This window comes from Carassius gibelio, chromosome B22, assembly GCF_023724105.1.
Source record: "Carassius gibelio isolate Cgi1373 ecotype wild population from Czech Republic chromosome B22, carGib1.2-hapl.c, whole genome shotgun sequence".
Lineage (NCBI taxonomy): Eukaryota > Metazoa > Chordata > Actinopteri > Cypriniformes > Cyprinidae > Carassius > Carassius gibelio.
Window position 1 is genome coordinate 39,726,570 of NC_068417.1, and position 19,833 is coordinate 39,746,402.

Consider the following 19,833-nt stretch of genomic DNA (forward strand, 5'->3'; position numbering starts at 1 on the left):
TGTACTGGTGATTAAATTGGTCGGTCTTTAAATAGCCCTCTCTTTGCAGCAGTCTTGGCTTATGGTCATACCAACCTGGCTATCCCCCATCTCGTCTGATCTCGGAAGCTAAGCAGGTTTGGGCCTGGTTGGTACTTGGATGGGAGACCGCCTCGGAATACCAGGTGCTGTAAGCTTTTTGGACATTTTTCACTTAGTATATAATAATTTTGCAAAAAAATAGAGTCAATGCCCTGATCTCTGAATCTTAGCAGTTTTAGGTCAGGTTAGTACTTGGATGGGAGACCGCCTCGGAATACCAGGCGCTGTAAGCTTTTTGGACATTTTTCACTTAGTATATAATAATTTTACCAAAAAATATAGTCAATGCCCGACCTCTGAATATTAGCAGGTTCGGGCATGGTTTACTTCATGGATGGGAGACTGCCTGGGAATACCAGGTGCTTTAATCTTTTGGAAAATTTCACGAATTATATAATAATCTTTCATTAAAAAAAAAAAAAAAAAAAAAAAAAAAAGTCAATGCCCGATCTCTGAATCTTAGCAGGTTTAGGTCTGGTTAGTACTTTGATGAGAGACTGCCTAGGAATACCAGGTGCTTTAAGCTTTCGGGTTTTCTTTCCTACCTATATAATGTACTGGTGATTAGATTGGCTGGTCTTTAAATAGTCCTCTCTTTGCAGCAGTCTTCGCTTACGGCCATACCAACCTGGCTATGCCCGATTTCGTCTGATCTCGGAAGCTAAGCAGGTTTGGCCTCGTTAGTACATGGATGGGAGACTGCCTGGGAATACCAGGTGCTTTAATCTTTTGGAAAATTTCACGAATTATATAATAATCTTTCATTAAAAAAAAAAAAAAAAAAAAAAAAAAGTCAATGCCCGATCTCTGAATCTTAGCAGGTTTAGGTCTGGTTAGTACTTTGATGAGAGACTGCCTAGGAATACCAGGTGCTTTAAGATTTTGGGTTTTCTTTCCTACTTATATAATGTACTGGTGATTAGATTGGTCGGTCTTTAAATAGCCCTCTCTTTGCAGCAGTCTTTGCTTACGTTCATACCAACCTGGCTATGCCCCATCTCGTCTGATCTCGGAAGCTAAGCAGGTTTGGGCCTGGTTGGTACTTGGATGGTAGACCGCCTCGGAATAACAGGTGCTGTAAGCTTTTTGGAAATTTTTCACTTAGTATATAATAATTTTGCCAAAAAATAGAGTCAATGCCCGATCTCTTAATCTTAGCAGGTTTAGGTCTGGTTAGTACTTTGATGAGAGACTGCCTAGGAATACCAGGTGCTTTTAGCTTTCGGGTTTTCTTTCCTACTTATATAATGTACTGGTGATTAGATTGGTCGGTCTTTAAATAGCCCTCTCTTTGCAGCAGTCTTGGCTTACGGTCATACCAACCTGGCTATGCCCAACTCGTCTGATCTCGGAAGCTAAGCAGGTTTGGGCCTGGTTGGTACTTGGATGGGAGACCGCCTCGGAATACCAGGTGCTGTAAGCTTTTTGGACATTTTTCACTTAGTATATAATAATTTTTCCAAAAAATAGAGTCAATGCCCTGATCTCTGAATCTTAGCAGGTTTAGGTCTGGTTAGTACTTGGATGGGAGACCGCCTCGGAATACCAGGCGCTGTAAGCTTTTTGGACATTTTTCACTTAGTATATAATAATTTTACCAAAAAATATAGTCAATGCCCGACCTCTGAATATTAGCAGGTTCGGGCATGGTTTACTTCATGGATGGGAGACTGCCTGGGAATACCAGGTGCTTTAATCTTTTGGAAAATTTCACGAATTATATAATAATCTTTCATTAAAAAAAAAAAAAAAAAAAAAAAGTCAATGCCCGATCTCTGAATCTTAGCAGGTTTAGGTCTGGTTAGTACTTTGATGAGAGAATGCCTAGGAATACCAGGTGCTTTAAGCTTTCGGGTTTTCTTTCCTACTTATATAATGTACTGGTGATTAGATTGGTCGGTCTTTAAATAGCCCTCTCTTTGCAGCAGTCTTGGCTTACGGTCATACCAACCTGGCTATGCCCCATCTCGTCTGATCTCGGAAGCTAAGCAGGTTTGGGCCTGGTTGGTACTTGGATGGGAGACCGCCTGGGAATACCAGGTGCTTTAATCTTTTGGAAAATTTCACGAATTATATAATAATCTTTCATTAAAAAAAAAAAAAAAAAAAAAAGTCAATGCCCGATCTCTGAATATTAGCAGGTTTAGGTCTGGTTAGTACTTTGATGAGAGAATGCCTAGGAATACCAGGTGCTTTAAGCTTTCGGGTTTTCTTTCCTACTTATATAATGTACTGGTGATTAGATTGGTCGGTCTTTAAATAGCCCTCTCTTTGCAGCAGTCTTCGCTTACGGTCATACCAACCTGGCTATGCCCCATCTCGTCTGATCTCGGAAGCTAAGCAGGTTTGGGCCTGGTTAGTACTTGGATGGGAGACCGCCTGGGAATACCAGGTGCTGTAAGCTTTTTGGACATTTTTCACTTAGTATATAATAATTTTGTCAAATAATGGAGTCAATGCCCGATCTCTGAATATTAGCAGGTTTGGGCCTGGTTAGTACATGGATGGGAGACTGCCTGGGAATACCAGGCGCTTTAATCTTTTTGAAAATTTCACGAATTATATAATAATCTTCCATAAAAAAACAAAATAAAAAACGAAAGAGTCAATGCCCGATCTCTGAATCTTAGCAGGTTTAGGTCTGGTTAGTACTTTGATGAGAGACTGCCTAGGAATACCAGGTGCTTTAAGCTTTTGGGTTTTCTTTCCTACTTATATAATGTACTGGCGATTAGATTGGCTGCTCTTTAAATAGCCCTCTCTTTGCAGCAGTCTTCGCTTACGGTCATACCAACCTGGCTATGCCCCATCTCGTCTGATCTCGGAAGCTAAGCAGGTTTGGGCCTGGTTAGTACTTGGATGGGAGACCGCCTGGGAATACCAGGTGCTGTAAGCTTTTTGGACATTTTTCACTTAGTATATAATAATTTTGTCAAATAATGGAGTCAATGCCCGATCTCTGAATCTTAGCAGGTTTGGGCCTGGTTAGTACATGGATGGGAGACTGCCTGGGAATACCAGGTGCTTTAATCTTTTGGAAAATTTCACGAATTATATAATAATCTTTCATTAAAAAAAAAAAAAAAAAAAAAAAAAGTCAATGCCCGATCTCTGAATCTTAGCAGGTTTAGGTCTGGTTAGTACTTTGATGAGAGACTGCCTAGGAATACCAGGTGCTTTAAGCTTTTGGGTTTTTTTTCCTACTTATATAATGTACTGGTGATTAGATTGGTCGGTCTTTAAATAGCCCTCTCTTTGCAGCAGTCTTGGCTTACGGTCATACCAACCTGGCTATGCCCCATCTCGTCTGATCTCGGAAGCTAAGCAGGTTTGGGCCTGGTTGGTACTTGGATGGGAGACCGCCTCGGAATACCAGGTGCTGTAAGCTTTTTGGACATTTTTCACTTAGTATATAATAATTTTGCCAAAAAATAGAGTCAAAGCCCTGATCTCTGAATCTTAGCAGGTTTAGGTCTGGTTAGTACTTGGATTGGAGACCGCCTGGGAATACCAGGTGCTGTAAGCTTTTTGGACATTTTTCACTTAGTATATAATAATTTTGCCAAAAAATATAGTCAATGCCCGACCTCTGAATATTAGCAGGTTCGGGCATGGTTTACTTCATGGATGGGAGACTGCCTGGGAATACCAGGTGCTTTAATCTTTTGGAAAATTTCACGAATTATATAATAATCTTTCATTAAAAAAAAAAAAAAAAAAAAAAAAGTCAATGCCCGATCTCTGAATCTTAGCAGGTTTAGGTCTGGTTAGTACTTTGATGAGAGAATGCCTAGGAATACCAGGTGCTTTAAGATTTTGGGTTTTCTTTCCTACTTATATAATGTACTGGTGATTAGATTGGTCGTTCTTTAAATAGCCCTCTCTTTGCAGCAGTCTTGGCTTACGGTCATACCAACCTGGCTATGCCCCATCTCGTCTGATCTCGGAAGCTAAGCAGGTTTGGGCCTGGTTGGTACTTGGATGGGAGACCGCCTCGGAATACCAGGTGCTGTAAGCTTTTTGGACATTTTTCACTTAGTATATAATAATTTTGTCAAAAAATAGAGTCAATGCCCTGATCTCTGAATCTTAGCAGGTTTAGGTCTGGTTAGTACTTGGATTGGAGACCGCCTAGGAATACCAGGCGCTGTAAGCTTTTTGGACATTTTTCACTTAGTATATAATAATTTTACCAAAAAATATAGTCAATGCCCGACCTCTGAATATTAGCAGGTTCGGGCATGGTTTAATTCATGGATGGGAGACTGCCTGGGAATACCAGGTGCTTTAATCTTTTGGAAAATTTCACGAATTATATAATAATCTTTCATTAAAAAAAAAAAAAAAAAAGAGTCAATGCCCGATCTCTGAATCTTAGCAGGTTTGGGCCTGGTTAGTACATGGATGGGAGACTGCCTGGGAATACCAGGTGCTTTAATCTTTTGGAAAATTTCACGAATTATATAATAATCTTTCATTAAAAAAAAAAAAAAAAAAAAAAAAAAGTCAATGCCCGATCTCTGAATCTTAGCAGGTTTAGGTCTGGTTAGTACTTTGATGAGAGACTGCCTAGGAATACCAGGTGCTTTAAGATTTTGGGTTTTCTTTCCTACTTATATAATGTACTGGTGATTAGATTGGTCGGTCTTTAAATAGCCCTCTCTTTGCAGCAGTCTTTGCTTACGTTCATACCAACCTGGCTATGCCCCATCTCGTCTGATCTCGGAAGCTAAGCAGGTTTGGGCCTGGTTGGTACTTGGATGGTAGACCGCCTCGGAATAACAGGTGCTGTAAGCTTTTTGGAAATTTTTCACTTAGTATATAATAATTTTGCCAAAAAATAGAGTCAATGCCCGATCTCTTAATCTTAGCAGGTTTAGGTCTGGTTAGTACTTTGATGAGAGACTGCCTAGGAATACCAGGTGCTTTTAGCTTTCGGGTTTTCTTTCCTACTTATATAATGTACTGGTGATTAGATTGGTCGGTCTTTAAATAGCCCTCTCTTTGCAGCAGTCTTGGCTTACGGTCATACCAACCTGGCTATGCCCAACTCGTCTGATCTCGGAAGCTAAGCAGGTTTGGGCCTGGTTGGTACTTGGATGGGAGACCGCCTCGGAATACCAGGTGCTGTAAGCTTTTTGGACATTTTTCACTTAGTATATAATAATTTTTCCAAAAAATAGAGTCAATGCCCTGATCTCTGAATCTTAGCAGGTTTAGGTCTGGTTAGTACTTGGATGGGAGACCGCCTCGGAATACCAGGCGCTGTAAGCTTTTTGGACATTTTTCACTTAGTATATAATAATTTTACCAAAAAATATAGTCAATGCCCGACCTCTGAATATTAGCAGGTTCGGGCATGGTTTACTTCATGGATGGGAGACTGCCTGGGAATACCAGGTGCTTTAATCTTTTGGAAAATTTCACGAATTATATAATAATCTTTCATTAAAAAAAAAAAAAAAAAAAAAAAGTCAATGCCCGATCTCTGAATCTTAGCAGGTTTAGGTCTGGTTAGTACTTTGATGAGAGAATGCCTAGGAATACCAGGTGCTTTAAGCTTTCGGGTTTTCTTTCCTACTTATATAATGTACTGGTGATTAGATTGGTCGGTCTTTAAATAGCCCTCTCTTTGCAGCAGTCTTGGCTTACGGTCATACCAACCTGGCTATGCCCCATCTCGTCTGATCTCGGAAGCTAAGCAGGTTTGGGCCTGGTTGGTACTTGGATGGGAGACCGCCTGGGAATACCAGGTGCTTTAATCTTTTGGAAAATTTCACGAATTATATAATAATCTTTCATTAAAAAAAAAAAAAAAAAAAAAGTCAATGCCCGATCTCTGAATATTAGCAGGTTTAGGTCTGGTTAGTACTTTGATGAGAGAATGCCTAGGAATACCAGGTGCTTTAAGCTTTCGGGTTTTCTTTCCTACTTATATAATGTACTGGTGATTAGATTGGTCGGTCTTTAAATAGCCCTCTCTTTGCAGCAGTCTTGGCTTACGGTCATACCAACCTGGCTATCCCCCATCTCGTCTGATCTCGGAAGCTAAGCAGGTTTGGGCCTGGTTGGTACTTGGATGGGAGACCGCCTCGGAATACCAGGTGCTGTAAGCTTTTTGGACATTTTTCACTTAGTATATAATAATTTTGCAAAAAAATAGAGTCAATGCCCTGATCTCTGAATCTTAGCAGTTTTAGGTCAGGTTAGTACTTGGATGGGAGACCGCCTCGGAATACCAGGCGCTGTAAGCTTTTTGGACATTTTTCACTTAGTATATAATAATTTTACCAAAAAATATAGTCAATGCCCGACCTCTGAATATTAGCAGGTTCGGGCATGGTTTACTTCATGGATGGGAGACTGCCTGGGAATACCAGGTGCTTTAATCTTTTGGAAAATTTCACGAATTATATAATAATCTTTCATTAAAAAAAAAAAAAAAAAAAAAAAGTCAATGCCCGATCTCTGAATCTTAGCAGGTTTAGGTCTGGTTAGTACTTTGATGAGAGACTGCCTAGGAATACCAGGTGCTTTAAGCTTTTGGGTTTTCTTTCCTACCTATATAATGTACTGGTGATTAGATTGGTCGGTCTTTAAATAGCCCTCTCTTTGCAGCAGTCTTGGCTTACGGTCATACCAACCTGGCTATGCCCCATCTTGTCTGATCTCGGAAGCTAAGCAGGTTTGGGCCTGGTTGGTACTTGGATGGGAGACCGCCTCGGAATAACAGGTGCTGTAAGCTTTTTGGACATTTTTCACTTAGTATATAATCATTTTGCCAAAAAATATAGTCAATGCCCGACCTCTGAATATTAGCAGGTTCGGGCATGGTTTACTTCATGGATGGGAGACTGCCTGGGAATACCAGGTGCTTTAATCTTTTGGAAAATTTCACGAATTATATAATAATCTTTCATTAAAAAAAAAAAAAAAGTCAATGCCCGATCTCTGAATCTTAGCAGGTTTAGGTCTGGTTAGTACTTTGTTGAGAGACTGCCTAGGAATACCAGGTGCTTTAAGCTTTTGGGTTTTCTTTCCTACTTATATAATGTACTGGCGATTAGATTGGCTGGTCTTTAAATAGTCCTCTCTTTGCAGCAGTCTTCGCTTACGGCCATACCAACCTGGCTATGCCCGATTTCGTCTGATCTCGGAAGCTAAGCAGGTTTGGCCTCGTTAGTACTTGGATGGGAGACCGCCTGGGAATACCAGGTGCTGTAAGCTTTTTGGACATTTTTCACTTAGTATATAATAATTTTGCCAAATAATAGAGTCAATGCCCGATCTCTGAATATTAGCAGGTTTGGGCCTGGTTAGTACATGGATGGGAGACTGCCTGGGAATACCAGGCGCTTTAATCTTTTGGAAAATTTCACGAATTATATAATAATCTTCCATAAAAAAACAAAATAAAAAACGAAAGAGTCAATGCCCGATCTCTGAATCTTAGCAGGTTTAGGTCTGGTTAGTACTTTGATGAGAGACTGCCTAGGAATACCAGGTGCTTTAAGCTTTTGGGTTTTCTTTCCTACTTATATAATGTACTGGCGATTAGATTGGCTGCTCTTTAAATAGCCCTCTCTTTGCAGCAGTCTTCGCTTACGGTCATACCAACCTGGCTATGCCCCATCTCGTCTGATCTCGGAAGCTAAGCAGGTTTGGGCCTGGTTAGTACTTGGATGGGAGACCGCCTGGGAATACCAGGTGCTGTAAGCTTTTTGGACATTTTTCACTTAGTATATAATAATTTTGTCAAATAATAGAGTCAATGCCCGATCTCTGAATCTTAGCAGGTTTGGGCCTGGTTAGTACATGGATGGGAGACTGCCTGGGAATACCAGGTGCTTTAATCTTTTGGAAAATTTCACGAATTATATAATAATCTTTCATTAAAAAAAAAAAAAAAAAAAAAAAAAAGTCAATGCCCGATCTCTGAATCTTAGCAGGTTTAGGTCTGGTTAGTACTTTGATGAGAGACTGCCTAGGAATACCAGGTGCTTTTAGCTTTCGGGTTTTCTTTCCTACTTATATAATGTACTGGTGATTAGATTGGTCGGTCTTTAAATAGCCCTCTCTTTGCAGCAGTCTTGGCTTACGGTCATACCAACCTGGCTATGCCCAACTCGTCTAATCTCGGAAGCTAAGCAGGTTTGGGCCTGGTTGGTACTTGGATGGGAGACCGCCTCGGAATACCAGGTGCTGTAAGCTTTTTGGACATTTTTCACTTAGTATATAATAATTTTTCCAAAAAATAGAGTCAATGCCCTGATCTCTGAATCTTAGCAGGTTTAGGTCTGGTTAGTACTTGGATGGGAGACGGCCTCGGAATACCAGGCGCTGTAAGCTTTTTGGACATTTTTCACTTAGTATATAATAATTTTACCAAAAAATATAGTCAATGCCCGACCTCTGAATATTAGCAGGTTCGGGCATGGTTTACTTCATGGATGGGAGACTGCCTGGGAATACCAGGTGCTTTAATCTTTTGGAAAATTTCACGAATTATATAATAATCTTCCATAAAAAAACAAAATAAAAAACGAAAGAGTCAATGCCCGATCTCTGAATCTTAGCAGGTTTAGGTCTGGTTAGTACTTTGATGAGAGAATGCCTAGGAATACCAGGTGCTTTAAGCTTTCGGGTTTTCTTTCCTACTTATATAATGTACTGGTGATTAGATTGGTCAGTCTTTAAATAGCCCTCTCTTTGCAGCAGTCTTGGCTTACGGTCATACCAACCTGGCTATGCCCCATCTCGTCTGATCTCGGAAGCTAAGCAGGTTTGGGCCTGGTTGGTACTTGGATGGGAGACCGCCTGGGAATACCAGGTGCTTTAATCTTTTGGAAAATTTCACGAATTATATAATAATCTTTCATTAAAAAAAAAAAAGTCAATGCCCGATCTCTGAATATTAGCAGGTTTAGGTCTGGTTAGTACTTTGATGAGAGAATGCCTAGGAATACCAGGTGCTTTAAGCTTTCGGGTTTTCTTTCCTACTTATATAATGTACTGGTGATTAGATTGGTCGGTCTTTAAATAGCCCTCTCTTTGCAGCAGTCTTGGCTTACGGTCATACCAACCTGGCTATGCCCCATCTCGTCTGATCTCGCAAGCTAAGCAGGTTTGGGCCTGGTTGGTACTTGGATGGGAGACCGCCTCGGAATACCAGGTGCTGTAAGCTTTTTGGACATTTTTCACTTAGTATATAATAATTTTGCAAAAAAATAGAGTCAATGCCCTGATCTCTGAATCTTAGCAGTTTTAGGTCAGGTTAGTACTTGGATGGGAGACCGCCTCGGAATACCAGGCGCTGTAAGCTTTTTGGACATTTTTCACTTAGTATATAATAATTTTACCAAAAAATATAGTCAATGCCCGACCTCTGAATATTAGCAGGTTCGGGCATGGTTTACTTCATGGATGGGAGACTGCCTGGGAATACCAGGTGCTTTAATCTTTTGGAAAATTTCACGAATTATATAATAATCTTTCATTAAAAAAAAAAAAAAAAAAAAAAAAGTCAATGCCCGATCTCTGAATCTTAGCAGGTTTAGGTCTGGTTAGTACTTTGATGAGAGACTGCCTAGGAATACCAGGTGCTTTAAGCTTTTGGGTTTTCTTTCCTACTTATATAATGTACTGGCGATTAGATTGGCTGGTCTTTAAATAGTCCTCTCTTTGCAGCAGTCTTCGCTTACGGCCATACCAACCTGGCTATGCCCGATTTCGTCTGATCTCGGAAGCTAAGCAGGTTTGGCCTCGTTAGTACTTGGATGGGAGACCGCCTGGGAATACCAGGTGCTGTAAGCTTTTTGGACATTTTTCACTTAGTATATAATAATTTTGCCAAATAATAGAGTCAATGCCCGATCTCTGAATATTAGCAGGTTTGGGCCTGGTTAGTACATGGATGGGAGACTGCCTGGGAATACCAGGCGCTTTAATCTTTTGGAAAATTTCACGAATTATATAATAATCTTCCATAAAAAAACAAAATAAAAAACGAAAGAGTCAATGCCCGATCTCTGAATCTTAGCAGGTTTAGGTCTGGTTAGTACTTTGATGAGAGACTGCCTAGGAATACCAGGTGCTTTAAGCTTTTGGGTTTTCTTTCCTACTTATATAATGTACTGGCGATTAGATTGGCTGCTCTTTAAATAGCCCTCTCTTTGCAGCAGTCTTCGCTTACGGCCATACCAACCTGGCTATGCCCCATCTCGTCTGATCTCGGAAGCTAAGCAGGTTTGGGCCTGGTTAGTACTTGGATGGGAGACCGCCTGGGAATACCAGGTGCTGTAAGCTTTTTGGACATTTTTCACTTAGTATATAATAATTTTACCAAAAAATATAGTCAATGCCCGATCTCTGAATCTTAGCAGGTTTGGGCCTGGTTAGTACATGGATGGGAGACTGCCTGGGAATACCAGGTGCTTTAATCTTTTGGAAAATTTCACGAATTATATAATAATCTTTCATAAAAAAAAAAAAAAAAAAAAAAAAAAAGTCAATGCCCGATCTCTGAATCTTAGCAGGTTTAGGTCTGGTTAGTACTTTGATGAGAGACTGCCTAGGAATACCAGGTGCTTTAAGATTTTGGGTTTTCTTTCCTACTTATATAATGTACTGGTGATTAGATTGGTCGGTCTTTAAATAGCCCTCTCTTTGCAGCAGTCTTTGCTTACGTTCATACCAACCTGGCTATGCCCCATCTCGTCTGATCTCGGAAGCTAAGCAGGTTTGGGCCTGGTTGGTACTTGGATGGTAGACCGCCTCGGAATAACAGGTGCTGTAAGCTTTTTGGAAATTTTTCACTTAGTATATAATAATTTTGCCAAAAAATAGAGTCAATGCCCGATCTCTTAATCTTAGCAGGTTTAGGTCTGGTTAGTACTTTGATGAGAGACTGCCTAGGAATACCAGGTGCTTTAAGCTTTTGGGTTTTCTTTCCTACTTATATAATGAACTGGTGATTAGATTGGTCGGTCTTTAAATAGCCCTCTCTTTGCAGCAGTCATGGCTTACGGTCATACCAACCTGGCTATGCCCCATCTCGTCTGATCTCGGAAGCTAAGCAGGTTTGGGCCTGGTTGGTACTTGGATGGGAGACCGCCTCGGAATACCAGGTGCTGTAAGCTTTTTGGACATTTTTCACTTAGTATATAATAATTTTGCCAAAAAATAGAGTCAAAGCCCTGGTCTCTGAATCTTAGCAGGTTTAGGTCTGGTTAGTACTTGGATTGGAGACCGCCTGGGAATACCAGGTGCTGTAAGCTTTTTGGACATTTTTCACTTAGTATATAATAATTTTGCCAAAAAATATAGTCAATGCCCGACCTCTGAATATTAGCAGGTTCGGGCATGGTTTACTTCATGGATGGGAGACTGCCTGGGAATACCAGGTGCTTTAATCTTTTGGAAAATTTCACGAATTATATAATAATCTTTCATTAAAAAAAAAAAAAAAAAAAAAAAAAAAGTCAATGCCCGATCTCTGAATCTTAGCAGGTTTAGGTCTGGTTAGTACTTTGATGAGAGAATGCCTAGGAATACCAGTTGCTTTAAGATTTTGGGTTTTCTTTCCTACTTATATAATGTACTGGTGATTAGATTGGTCGTTCTTTAAATAGCCCTCTCTTTGCAGCAGTCTTGGCTTACGGTCATACCAACCTGGCTATGCCCCATCTCGTCTGATCTCGGAAACTAAGCAGGTTTGGGCCTGGTTGGTACTTGGATGGGAGACCGCCTCGGAATACCAGGTGCTGTAAGCTTTTTGGACATTTTTCACTTAGTATATAATAATTTTGCCAAAAAATAGAGTCAATGCCCTGATCTCTGAATCTTAGCAGGTTTAGGTCTGGTTAGTACTTGGATTGGAGACCGCCTGGGAATACCAGGCGCTGTAAGCTTTTTGGACATTTTTCACTTAGTATATAATAATTTTACCAAAAAATATAGTCAATGCCCGACCTCTGAATATTAGCAGGTTCGGGCATGGTTTACTTCATGGATGGGAGACTGCCTGGGAATACCAGGTGCTTTAATCTTTTGGAAAATTTCACGAATTATATAATAATCTTTCATTAAAAAAAAAAAAAAAAAAAAAAAAAGAGTCAATGCCCGATCTCTGAATCTTAGCAGGTTTGGGCCTGGTTAGTACATGGATGGGAGACTGCCTGGGAATACCAGGTGCTTTAATCTTTTGGAAAATTTCACGAATTATATAATAATCTTTCATTAAAAAAAAAAAAAAAAAAAAAAAAGTCAATGCCCGATCTCTGAATCTTAGCAGGTTTAGGTCTGGTTAGTACTTTGATGAGAGACTGCCTGGGAATACCAGGTGCTTTAATCTTTTGGAAAATTTCACGAATTATATAATAATCTTTCATTAAAAAAAAAAAAAAAAAAAAAAAAGTCAATGCCCGATCTCTGAATCTTAGCAGGTTTAGGTCTGGTTAGTACTTTGATGAGAGAATGCCTAGGAATACCAGGTGCTTTAAGATTTTGGGTTTTCTTTCCTACTTATATAATGTACTGGTGATTAGATTGGTCGTTCTTTAAATAGCCCTCTCTTTGCAGCAGTCTTGGCTTACGGTCATACCAACCTGGCTATGCCCCATCTCGTCTGATCTCGGAAGCTAAGCAGGTTTGGGCCTGGTTGGTACTTGGATGGGAGACCGCCTCGGAATACCAGGTGCTGTAAGCTTTTTGGACATTTTTCACTTAGTATATAATAATTTTGTCAAAAAATAGAGTCAATGCCCTGATCTCTGAATCTTAGAAGGTTTAGGTCTGGTTAATACTTGGATTGGAGACCGCCTAGGAATACCAGGCGCTGTAAGCTTTTTGGACATTTTTCACTTAGTATATAATAATTTTACCAAAAAATATAGTCAATGCCCGACCTCTGAATATTAGCAGGTTCGGGCATGGTTTAATTCATGGATGGGAGACTGCCTGGGAATACCAGGTGCTTTAATCTTTTGGAAAATTTCACGAATTATATAATAATCTTTCATTAAAAAAAAAAAAAAAAAAAGAGTCAATGCCCGATCTCTGAATCTTAGCAGGTTTGGGCCTGGTTAGTACATGGATGGGAGACTGCCTGGGAATACCAGGTGCTTTAATCTTTTGGAAAATTTCACGAATTATATAATAATCTTTCATTAAAAAAAAAAAAAAAAAAAAAAAAAAAGTCAATGCCCGATCTCTGAATCTTAGCAGGTTTAGGTCTGGTTAGTACTTTGATGAGAGACTGCCTAGGAATACCAGGTGCTTTAAGATTTTGGGTTTTCTTTCCTACTTATATAATGTACTGGTGATTAGATTGGTCGGTCTTTAAATAGCCCTCTCTTTGCAGCAGTCTTTGCTTACGTTCATACCAACCTGGCTATGCCCCATCTCGTCTGATCTCGGAAGCTAAGCAGGTTTGGGCCTGGTTGGTACTTGGATGGTAGACCGCCTCGGAATAACAGGTGCTGTAAGCTTTTTGGAAATTTTTCACTTAGTATATAATAATTTTGCCAAAAAATAGAGTCAATGCCCGATCTCTTAATCTTAGCAGGTTTAGGTCTGGTTAGTACTTTGATGAGAGACTGCCTAGGAATACCAGGTGCTTTTAGCTTTCGGGTTTTCTTTCCTACTTATATAATGTACTGGTGATTAGATTGGTCGGTCTTTAAATAGCCCTCTCTTTGCAGCAGTCTTGGCTTACGGTCATACCAACCTGGCTATGCCCAACTCGTCTGATCTCGGAAGCTAAGCAGGTTTGGGCCTGGTTGGTACTTGGATGGGAGACCGCCTCGGAATACCAGGTGCTGTAAGCTTTTTGGACATTTTTCACTTAGTATATAATAATTTTTCCAAAAAATAGAGTCAATGCCCTGATCTCTGAATCTTAGCAGGTTTAGGTCTGGTTAGTACTTGGATGGGAGACCGCCTCGGAATACCAGGCGCTGTAAGCTTTTTGGACATTTTTCACTTAGTATATAATAATTTTACCAAAAAATATAGTCAATGCCCGACCTCTGAATATTAGCAGGTTCGGGCATGGTTTACTTCATGGATGGGAGACTGCCTGGGAATACCAGGTGCTTTAATCTTTTGGAAAATTTCACGAATTATATAATAATCTTTCATTAAAAAAAAAAAAAAAAAAAAAAAGTCAATGCCCGATCTCTGAATCTTAGCAGGTTTAGGTCTGGTTAGTACTTTGATGAGAGAATGCCTAGGAATACCAGGTGCTTTAAGCTTTCGGGTTTTCTTTCCTACTTATATAATGTACTGGTGATTAGATTGGTCGGTCTTTAAATAGCCCTCTCTTTGCAGCAGTCTTGGCTTACGGTCATACCAACCTGGCTATGCCCCATCTCGTCTGATCTCGGAAGCTAAGCAGGTTTGGGCCTGGTTGGTACTTGGATGGGAGACCGCCTGGGAATACCAGGTGCTTTAATCTTTTGGAAAATTTCACGAATTATATAATAATCTTTCATTAAAAAAAAAAAAAAAAAAAAAAGTCAATGCCCGATCTCTGAATATTAGCAGGTTTAGGTCTGGTTAGTACTTTGATGAGAGAATGCCTAGGAATACCAGGTGCTTTAAGCTTTCGGGTTTTCTTTCCTACTTATATAATGTACTGGTGATTAGATTGGTCGGTCTTTAAATAGCCCTCTCTTTGCAGCAGTCTTGGCTTACGGTCATACCAACCTGGCTATCCCCCATCTCGTCTGATCTCGGAAGCTAAGCAGGTTTGGGCCTGGTTGGTACTTGGATGGGAGACCGCCTCGGAATACCAGGTGCTGTAAGCTTTTTGGACATTTTTCACTTAGTATATAATAATTTTGCAAAAAAATAGAGTCAATGCCCTGATCTCTGAATCTTAGCAGTTTTAGGTCAGGTTAGTACTTGGATGGGAGACCGCCTCGGAATACCAGGCGCTGTAAGCTTTTTGGACATTTTTCACTTAGTATATAATAATTTTACCAAAAAATATAGTCAATGCCCGACCTCTGAATATTAGCAGGTTCGGGCATGGTTTACTTCATGGATGGGAGACTGCCTGGGAATACCAGGTGCTTTAATCTTTTGGAAAATTTCACGAATTATATAATAATCTTTCATTAAAAAAAAAAAAAAAAAAAAAAAGTCAATGCCCGATCTCTGAATCTTAGCAGGTTTAGGTCTGGTTAGTACTTTGATGAGAGACTGCCTAGGAATACCAGGTGCTTTAAGCTTTTGGGTTTTCTTTCCTACCTATATAATGTACTGGTGATTAGATTGGTCGGTCTTTAAATAGCCCTCTCTTTGCAGCAGTCTTGGCTTACGGTCATACCAACCTGGCTATGCCCCATCTTGTCTGATCTCGGAAGCTAAGCAGGTTTGGGCCTGGTTGGTACTTGGATGGGAGACCGCCTCGGAATAACAGGTGCTGTAAGCTTTTTGGACATTTTTCACTTAGTATATAATCATTTTGCCAAAAAATATAGTCAATGCCCGACCTCTGAATATTAGCAGGTTCGGGCATGGTTTACTTCATGGATGGGAGACTGCCTGGGAATACCAGGTGCTTTAATCTTTTGGAAAATTTCACGAATTATATAATAATCTTTCATTAAAAAAAAAAAAAAAGTCAATGCCCGATCTCTGAATCTTAGCAGGTTTAGGTCTGGTTAGTACTTTGTTGAGAGACTGCCTAGGAATACCAGGTGCTTTAAGCTTTTGGGTTTTCTTTCCTACTTATATAATGTACTGGCGATTAGATTGGCTGGTCTTTAAATAGTCCTCTCTTTGCAGCAGTCTTCGCTTACGGCCATACCAACCTGGCTATGCCCGATTTCGTCTGATCTCGGAAGCTAAGCAGGTTTGGCCTCGTTAGTACTTGGATGGGAGACCGCCTGGGAATACCAGGTGCTGTAAGCTTTTTGGACATTTTTCACTTAGTATATAATAATTTTGCCAAATAATAGAGTCAATGCCCGATCTCTGAATATTAGCAGGTTTGGGCCTGGTTAGTACATGGATGGGAGACTGCCTGGGAATACCAGGCGCTTTAATCTTTTGGAAAATTTCACGAATTATATAATAATCTTCCATAAAAAAACAAAATAAAAAACGAAAGAGTCAATGCCCGATCTCTGAATCTTAGCAGGTTTAGGTCTGGTTAGTACTTTGATGAGAGACTGCCTAGGAATACCAGGTGCTTTAAGCTTTTGGGTTTTCTTTCCTACTTATATAATGTACTGGCGATTAGATTGGCTGCTCTTTAAATAGCCCTCTCTTTGCAGCAGTCTTCGCTTACGGTCATACCAACCTGGCTATGCCCCATCTCGTCTGATCTCGGAAGCTAAGCAGGTTTGGGCCTGGTTAGTACTTGGATGGGAGACCGCCTGGGAATACCAGGTGCTGTAAGCTTTTTGGACATTTTTCACTTAGTATATAATAATTTTGTCAAATAATAGAGTCAATGCCCGATCTCTGAATCTTAGCAGGTTTGGGCCTGGTTAGTACATGGATGGGAGACTGCCTGGGAATACCAGGTGCTTTAATCTTTTGGAAAATTTCACGAATTATATAATAATCTTTCATTAAAAAAAAAAAAAAAAAAAAAAAAAAAGTCAATGCCCGATCTCTGAATCTTAGCAGGTTTAGGTCTGGTTAGTACTTTGATGAGAGACTGCCTAGGAATACCAGGTGCTTTTAGCTTTCGGGTTTTCTTTCCTACTTATATAATGTACTGGTGATTAGATTGGTCGGTCTTTAAATAGCCCTCTCTTTGCAGCAGTCTTGGCTTACGGTCATACCAACCTGGCTATGCCCAACTCGTCTAATCTCGGAAGCTAAGCAGGTTTGGGCCTGGTTGGTACTTGGATGGGAGACCGCCTCGGAATACCAGGTGCTGTAAGCTTTTTGGACATTTTTCACTTAGTATATAATAATTTTTCCAAAAAATAGAGTCAATGCCCTGATCTCTGAATCTTAGCAGGTTTAGGTCTGGTTAGTACTTGGATGGGAGACGGCCTCGGAATACCAGGCGCTGTAAGCTTTTTGGACATTTTTCACTTAGTATATAATAATTTTACCAAAAAATATAGTCAATGCCCGACCTCTGAATATTAGCAGGTTCGGGCATGGTTTACTTCATGGATGGGAGACTGCCTGGGAATACCAGGTGCTTTAATCTTTTGGAAAATTTCACGAATTATATAATAATCTTCCATAAAAAAACAAAATAAAAAACGAAAGAGTCAATGCCCGATCTCTGAATCTTAGCAGGTTTAGGTCTGGTTAGTACTTTGATGAGAGAATGCCTAGGAATACCAGGTGCTTTAAGCTTTCGGGTTTTCTTTCCTACTTATATAATGTACTGGTGATTAGATTGGTCAGTCTTTAAATAGCCCTCTCTTTGCAGCAGTCTTGGCTTACGGTCATACCAACCTGGCTATGCCCCATCTCGTCTGATCTCGGAAGCTAAGCAGGTTTGGGCCTGGTTAGTACTTGGATGGGAGACCGCCTGGGAATACCAGGTGCTGTAAGCTTTTTGGACATTTTTCACTTAGTATATAATAATTTTGTCAAATAATAGAGTCAATGCCCGATCTCTGAATCTTAGCAGGTTTGGGCCTGGTTAGTACATGGATGGGAGACTGCCTGGGAATACCAGGTGCTTTAATCTTTTGGAAAATTTCACGAATTATATAATAATCTTTCATTAAAAAAAAAAAAAAAAAAAAAAAAAAGTCAATGCCCGATCTCTGAATCTTAGCAGGTTTAGGTCTGGTTAGTACTTTGATGAGAGACTGCCTAGGAATACCAGGTGCTTTTAGCTTTCGGGTTTTCTTTCCTACTTATATAATGTACTGGTGATTAGATTGGTCGGTCTTTAAATAGCCCTCTCTTTGCAGCAGTCTTGGCTTACGGTCATACCAACCTGGCTATGCCCAACTCGTCTAATCTCGGAAGCTAAGCAGGTTTGGGCCTGGTTGGTACTTGGATGGGAGACCGCCTCGGAATACCAGGTGCTGTAAGCTTTTTGGACATTTTTCACTTAGTATATAATAATTTTTCCAAAAAATAGAGTCAATGCCCTGATCTCTGAATCTTAGCAGGTTTAGGTCTGGTTAGTACTTGGATGGGAGACGGCCTCGGAATACCAGGCGCTGTAAGCTTTTTGGACATTTTTCACTTAGTATATAATAATTTTACCAAAAAATATAGTCAATGCCCGACCTCTGAATATTAGCAGGTTCGGGCATGGTTTACTTCATGGATGGGAGACTGCCTGGGAATACCAGGTGCTTTAATCTTTTGGAAAATTTCACGAATTATATAATAATCTTCCATAAAAAAACAAAATAAAAAACGAAAGAGTCAATGCCCGATCTCTGAATCTTAGCAGGTTTAGGTCTGGTTAGTACTTTGATGAGAGAATGCCTAGGAATACCAGGTGCTTTAAGCTTTCGGGTTTTCTTTCCTACTTATATAATGTACTGGTGATTAGATTGGTCAGTCTTTAAATAGCCCTCTCTTTGCAGCAGTCTTGGCTTACGGTCATACCAACCTGGCTATGCCCCATCTCGTCTGATCTCGGAAGCTAAGCAGGTTTGGGCCTGGTTGGTACTTGGATGGGAGACCGCCTGGGAATACCAGGTGCTTTAATCTTTTGGAAAATTTCACGAATTATATAATAATCTTTCATTAAAAAAAAAAAAGTCAATGCCCGATCTCTGAATATTAGCAGGTTTAGGTCTGGTTAGTACTTTGATGAGAGAATGCCTAGGAATACCAGGTGCTTTAAGCTTTCGGGTTTTCTTTCCTACTTATATAATGTACTGGTGATTAGATTGGTCGGTCTTTAAATAGCCCTCTCTTTGCAGCAGTCTTGGCTTACGGTCATACCAACCTGGCTATGCCCCATCTCGTCTGATCTCGCAAGCTAAGCAGGTTTGGGCCTGGTTGGTACTTGGATGGGAGACCGCCTCGGAATACCAGGTGCTGTAAGCTTTTTGGACATTTTTCACTTAGTATATAATAATTTTGCAAAAAAATAGAGTCAATGCCCTGATCTCTGAATCTTAGCAGTTTTAGGTCAGGTTAGTACTTGGATGGGAGACCGCCTCGGAATACCAGGCGCTGTAAGCTTTTTGGACATTTTTCACTTAGTATATAATAATTTTACCAAAAAATATAGTCAATGCCCGACCTCTGAATATTAGCAGGTTCGGGCATGGTTTACTTCATGGATGGGAGACTGCCTGGGAATACCAGGTGCTTTAATCTTTTGGAAAATTTCACGAATTATATAATAATCTTTCATTAAAAAAAAAAAAAAAAAAAAAAAAGTCAATGCCCGATCTCTGAATCTTAGCAGGTTTAGGTCTGGTTAGTACTTTGATGAGAGACTGCCTAGGAATACCAGGTGCTTTAAGCTTTTGGGTTTTCTTTCCTACTTATATAATGTACTGGCGATTAGATTGGCTGGTCTTTAAATAGTCCTCTCTTTGCAGCAGTCTTCGCTTACGGCCATACCAACCTGGCTATGCCCGATTTCGTCTGATCTCGGAAGCTAAGCAGGTTTGGCCTCGTTAGTACTTGGATGGGAGACCGCCTGGGAATACCAGGTGCTGTAAGCTTTTTGGACATTTTTCACTTAGTATATAATAATTTTGCCAAATAATAGAGTCAATGCCCGATCTCTGAATATTAGCAGGTTTGGGCCTGGTTAGTACATGGATGGGAGACTGCCTGGGAATACCA

General features: G+C 40.2%; 17 non-coding genes and 21 pseudogenes across 17 annotated transcripts; all 38 read left to right on the plus strand.

Moving 5' to 3' along the window:
• Nucleotides 1–57: 57 nt before the first annotated feature.
• Nucleotides 58–176, plus strand: LOC128006538 (uncharacterized; annotated as a pseudogene).
• Nucleotides 177–691: 515 nt separating this feature from the next.
• LOC128007300 (uncharacterized) lies at nt 692–809 on the plus strand (annotated as a pseudogene).
• A 237-nt stretch (nt 810–1,046) lies between these two features.
• On the plus strand, nt 1,047–1,165 carry LOC128007141 (uncharacterized; annotated as a pseudogene).
• Nucleotides 1,166–1,386: 221 nt separating this feature from the next.
• On the plus strand, nt 1,387–1,504 carry LOC128006931 (uncharacterized; annotated as a pseudogene).
• Nucleotides 1,505–2,014: 510 nt separating this feature from the next.
• Nucleotides 2,015–2,133, plus strand: LOC128006687 (uncharacterized; annotated as a pseudogene).
• A 233-nt stretch (nt 2,134–2,366) lies between these two features.
• Nucleotides 2,367–2,485, plus strand: LOC128003446 (5S ribosomal RNA). Its single transcript, XR_008176170.1, has one exon. It is a non-coding gene; the product is annotated as a 5S ribosomal RNA (ribosomal RNA).
• Nucleotides 2,486–2,858: 373 nt separating this feature from the next.
• Nucleotides 2,859–2,977, plus strand: LOC128003447 (5S ribosomal RNA). Its single transcript, XR_008176171.1, has one exon. It is a non-coding gene; the product is annotated as a 5S ribosomal RNA (ribosomal RNA).
• Nucleotides 2,978–3,350: 373 nt separating this feature from the next.
• LOC128006026 (5S ribosomal RNA) lies at nt 3,351–3,469 on the plus strand. Its single transcript, XR_008178660.1, has one exon. It is a non-coding gene; the product is annotated as a 5S ribosomal RNA (ribosomal RNA).
• A 511-nt stretch (nt 3,470–3,980) lies between these two features.
• On the plus strand, nt 3,981–4,099 carry LOC128006027 (5S ribosomal RNA). Its single transcript, XR_008178661.1, has one exon. It is a non-coding gene; the product is annotated as a 5S ribosomal RNA (ribosomal RNA).
• Nucleotides 4,100–4,759: 660 nt separating this feature from the next.
• On the plus strand, nt 4,760–4,878 carry LOC128007142 (uncharacterized; annotated as a pseudogene).
• Nucleotides 4,879–5,099: 221 nt separating this feature from the next.
• Nucleotides 5,100–5,217, plus strand: LOC128006932 (uncharacterized; annotated as a pseudogene).
• A 510-nt stretch (nt 5,218–5,727) lies between these two features.
• LOC128006689 (uncharacterized) lies at nt 5,728–5,846 on the plus strand (annotated as a pseudogene).
• A 232-nt stretch (nt 5,847–6,078) lies between these two features.
• Nucleotides 6,079–6,197, plus strand: LOC128006336 (5S ribosomal RNA). Its single transcript, XR_008178963.1, has one exon. It is a non-coding gene; the product is annotated as a 5S ribosomal RNA (ribosomal RNA).
• Nucleotides 6,198–6,707: 510 nt separating this feature from the next.
• Nucleotides 6,708–6,826, plus strand: LOC128006899 (uncharacterized; annotated as a pseudogene).
• A 364-nt stretch (nt 6,827–7,190) lies between these two features.
• Nucleotides 7,191–7,308, plus strand: LOC128005835 (5S ribosomal RNA). Its single transcript, XR_008178475.1, has one exon. It is a non-coding gene; the product is annotated as a 5S ribosomal RNA (ribosomal RNA).
• A 373-nt stretch (nt 7,309–7,681) lies between these two features.
• On the plus strand, nt 7,682–7,800 carry LOC128003449 (5S ribosomal RNA). The gene has a single exon (XR_008176173.1). It is a non-coding gene; the product is annotated as a 5S ribosomal RNA (ribosomal RNA).
• A 374-nt stretch (nt 7,801–8,174) lies between these two features.
• Nucleotides 8,175–8,292, plus strand: LOC128007181 (uncharacterized; annotated as a pseudogene).
• Nucleotides 8,293–8,804: 512 nt separating this feature from the next.
• LOC128006690 (uncharacterized) lies at nt 8,805–8,923 on the plus strand (annotated as a pseudogene).
• Nucleotides 8,924–9,146: 223 nt separating this feature from the next.
• On the plus strand, nt 9,147–9,265 carry LOC128006731 (uncharacterized; annotated as a pseudogene).
• A 511-nt stretch (nt 9,266–9,776) lies between these two features.
• On the plus strand, nt 9,777–9,894 carry LOC128005836 (5S ribosomal RNA). The gene has a single exon (XR_008178476.1). It is a non-coding gene; the product is annotated as a 5S ribosomal RNA (ribosomal RNA).
• Nucleotides 9,895–10,267: 373 nt separating this feature from the next.
• Nucleotides 10,268–10,386, plus strand: LOC128002872 (5S ribosomal RNA). The gene has a single exon (XR_008175607.1). It is a non-coding gene; the product is annotated as a 5S ribosomal RNA (ribosomal RNA).
• Nucleotides 10,387–10,760: 374 nt separating this feature from the next.
• Nucleotides 10,761–10,879, plus strand: LOC128007143 (uncharacterized; annotated as a pseudogene).
• A 221-nt stretch (nt 10,880–11,100) lies between these two features.
• LOC128006028 (5S ribosomal RNA) lies at nt 11,101–11,219 on the plus strand. Its single transcript, XR_008178662.1, has one exon. It is a non-coding gene; the product is annotated as a 5S ribosomal RNA (ribosomal RNA).
• Nucleotides 11,220–11,733: 514 nt separating this feature from the next.
• Nucleotides 11,734–11,852, plus strand: LOC128005826 (5S ribosomal RNA). The gene has a single exon (XR_008178466.1). It is a non-coding gene; the product is annotated as a 5S ribosomal RNA (ribosomal RNA).
• An 816-nt stretch (nt 11,853–12,668) lies between these two features.
• On the plus strand, nt 12,669–12,787 carry LOC128006029 (5S ribosomal RNA). The gene has a single exon (XR_008178663.1). It is a non-coding gene; the product is annotated as a 5S ribosomal RNA (ribosomal RNA).
• Nucleotides 12,788–13,449: 662 nt separating this feature from the next.
• On the plus strand, nt 13,450–13,568 carry LOC128007144 (uncharacterized; annotated as a pseudogene).
• A 221-nt stretch (nt 13,569–13,789) lies between these two features.
• LOC128006933 (uncharacterized) lies at nt 13,790–13,907 on the plus strand (annotated as a pseudogene).
• Nucleotides 13,908–14,417: 510 nt separating this feature from the next.
• Nucleotides 14,418–14,536, plus strand: LOC128006692 (uncharacterized; annotated as a pseudogene).
• A 233-nt stretch (nt 14,537–14,769) lies between these two features.
• Nucleotides 14,770–14,888, plus strand: LOC128006337 (5S ribosomal RNA). The gene has a single exon (XR_008178964.1). It is a non-coding gene; the product is annotated as a 5S ribosomal RNA (ribosomal RNA).
• A 510-nt stretch (nt 14,889–15,398) lies between these two features.
• LOC128006900 (uncharacterized) lies at nt 15,399–15,517 on the plus strand (annotated as a pseudogene).
• A 364-nt stretch (nt 15,518–15,881) lies between these two features.
• Nucleotides 15,882–15,999, plus strand: LOC128005837 (5S ribosomal RNA). Its single transcript, XR_008178477.1, has one exon. It is a non-coding gene; the product is annotated as a 5S ribosomal RNA (ribosomal RNA).
• Nucleotides 16,000–16,372: 373 nt separating this feature from the next.
• Nucleotides 16,373–16,491, plus strand: LOC128003450 (5S ribosomal RNA). Its single transcript, XR_008176174.1, has one exon. It is a non-coding gene; the product is annotated as a 5S ribosomal RNA (ribosomal RNA).
• Nucleotides 16,492–16,866: 375 nt separating this feature from the next.
• On the plus strand, nt 16,867–16,984 carry LOC128007183 (uncharacterized; annotated as a pseudogene).
• Nucleotides 16,985–17,496: 512 nt separating this feature from the next.
• LOC128003451 (5S ribosomal RNA) lies at nt 17,497–17,615 on the plus strand. The gene has a single exon (XR_008176175.1). It is a non-coding gene; the product is annotated as a 5S ribosomal RNA (ribosomal RNA).
• Nucleotides 17,616–17,989: 374 nt separating this feature from the next.
• Nucleotides 17,990–18,107, plus strand: LOC128007184 (uncharacterized; annotated as a pseudogene).
• Nucleotides 18,108–18,619: 512 nt separating this feature from the next.
• On the plus strand, nt 18,620–18,738 carry LOC128006693 (uncharacterized; annotated as a pseudogene).
• A 223-nt stretch (nt 18,739–18,961) lies between these two features.
• On the plus strand, nt 18,962–19,080 carry LOC128006732 (uncharacterized; annotated as a pseudogene).
• Nucleotides 19,081–19,591: 511 nt separating this feature from the next.
• On the plus strand, nt 19,592–19,709 carry LOC128005838 (5S ribosomal RNA). Its single transcript, XR_008178478.1, has one exon. It is a non-coding gene; the product is annotated as a 5S ribosomal RNA (ribosomal RNA).
• Nucleotides 19,710–19,833: the final 124 nt, after the last annotated feature.